The sequence below is a fragment of the Orycteropus afer genome, unplaced genomic scaffold (assembly GCF_000298275.1).
Source record: "Orycteropus afer afer isolate SDZICR_OR568_19922 unplaced genomic scaffold, OryAfe1.0 scaffold00559, whole genome shotgun sequence".
Taxonomy (NCBI): domain Eukaryota; kingdom Metazoa; phylum Chordata; class Mammalia; order Tubulidentata; family Orycteropodidae; genus Orycteropus; species Orycteropus afer.
The window spans coordinates 758,297-760,902 of record NW_006922146.1 but is presented as its reverse complement, the minus strand read 5'-3'; positions in this window follow the sequence as shown (position 1 = coordinate 760,902).

Below are 2,606 nucleotides of genomic sequence, written 5' to 3'. Positions count from 1 at the left end.
TGGTCATGTTGTCAGAAGGGACCATTCCCTAGAGAAGGATATCATGCTTGATAAAGTGGAGGGTTAATGAAGAAGGGGAAGGCCCTCAACAAGATGGATTGACACAGTGGCTGCAACGATGGACTCAGGTATAGCAAGGATCGTGAGGCTGGCACAGGACTGGGGAGTGTTTCGTTCTGTTGTACGTAGGGTCACTGTGAGTTGGAGATGACTCAACAACACCTAACAACAACAACAATAACATTGTTTCTTCACTGATCTGCCATAACAGCTTTGTCATGTATGAAGTTTCTATGTTTGTACATACCCATTTCTGGGCTCTCTGTTCTATTCCATTGGTTCACCTAGCTATCCTTGAGTTAATACCTATTGTCTGAAATATCATAGCTTTATATTAAGGTTTGACATCTGAAAGAGTGCATCATCGCACTGTATTCTTCAAATTTTACTTTTTCAGGGCCCTTTGCTCTTTCAAACCAATTTTTAAATTAGTTTATTAAATTTTATGGAAAAAACTTGTTTGGATTTTTATTGGAAATTCATACAGTTTATATATATTAATACTAGAAAATTGATATATTTATAATACTGAGTTTTCCTTTTTAGAAGTAAAGATAAGCTTTCCATTTATGTAGGTCTTCTTTAATATATTTCAGTAAAGATTTACAATATTCCTCCATAGGATCTTGTCCATCTTGTGTTAGATTTATTCCTAACAAATGTTTATATTTTTGTTACTAATATAAATAATATATTTAAATTTCATTTCCCTCACCATTGTTTATGCATAGTAATGCAATAGATTTTTCAATATTAATGTTATGTTCAACAAAACATTGAAACCCAGTAACTCATAGACCATTTTGGGTTTTGTATGTTACCATTCATATTGTCTTGAGGAGCTCTGGTAGCATAGTGCCTAAGGCACTTGACTCTTCACCCGAAGGCTGGCGGTTCAAACCCACCAGCCACTCTTGAAAGGAAGGTTGGGCAATCTACTTCCATAGTGATACTGCCTTGGAAACCCAAGGAGGGGTAGCTATGAGTCAGGTCTGACTAAATGGCACATAACAACAACAACAACAATACAAAAGAACAAAAATTCAAAATAGATGTTGTTTGAATAAAAAAGATCTCAGACTTGGAATTCAAAAAGAAGTCTTTGCTTAATGCATTGATTTTACAAGTTCTCAGGTTCTCTATTATACACAAGTACAACCCAAGATTTAACCTTGTCCTCACTGCACTCCAGGTACTGCTTTGCAAACCTTACGGAGGAAAGAGCCTGCAACACCTGGAACATTAATCCAGTCAAGGCACCTGCTGGGAAGACATGGGCCATCCATCTTTTGCAAATATCCAGCACAGAGAATAGAAGTGGGGTAGCATTGATGGATGGTAGCAGACCTACTCCTCACAAACTTTAGACACTTATTTGAAAGTAGAAACTGATAATATACATTTGAAAACAAAACAAGACATGGGGTCAGTAGGATATTGAGACAGTTAACTTTTAGAAAGAGTGACATGAAATTCTTTGGTTATTGTTGTTGTTGTTAGGTGCCATTGAGTCATCTCCAACTCATGGAGACCCTGGGCACAGCAGAATGAACATTGCTCGGTCTTGTGCCAGCCTCATGATCCCTGCTATACCTGAGCACATCGTTGCAGCCACTGTGTCTATCCATCTCATTGAAGGCCTTCCCCTTCTTCGTTGATGCTCCACTTTATCAAGCATGATATCCTTCTCCAAGGAATGGTCCCTTCTACAACATGAACAAAGTAGGTCAGACGAAGTCTGGCTATTCTCACTTCCAAGGAGCAGTCCAGCTGCACTTCCTCTAGGACAGATTTGTTAGTCCTTTTAGTAGCCCATGGTACTCCTAGCATTCTTCTCCAGCACCACAACTGAAAAGCATCAACTCTTCTTCGGTCTTCCTTATTCATTGTCCAGCTCTCACATGCATAAAAGACAATTAAAAATACTACGGCTAGGGTTAGGCACACTTTAGTCTTCAAGAAGAAATCTTTGCTCTTCATCACTTGAAAAAGATCTTTTGCAGCAGATTTGCCCAATGCAATATGTGGTCTGATGTCTTCGCTGCTGCTTCCATTGGTGTTGATTGTAGAATAAGTGTTGATTGTAATATGAAATCCTTGACAACTTCAGTCTTTTCTCCATCCACCATGAAGCTCTTTATTGGACCAGTTGTGAGATTTTTGTTTTCTTTATATTTAAATGTAATCCATACAGCTGGCTGTAATCTTTAATCTTCATCAGTAAGTGCTTCAAGTCATCCTCCTGCAAGCAAGGTTGTGTCATCTGTGTATCACAGGTTTTAATGAGTCTTCCTCCAATACTGATGCCACGTTCTTCTTCATATAATCTAGCTTCTCAGATTATTTGCTCAGCATACAGATTGAATAAGTATGGTGAAAGGATACAACCTTGACACACTTCATTCTTGATTTTAAACCATGCAGTATCCCTTTGTTCTGCTCAAACAATAGACTTCTGATCTATGTACAGGTTCCTCATGAGTACTATCAAGTGTTCTGGAATTCCTGTTCTTCTCAATGTTATCCACAATTTGTTATGATCCACA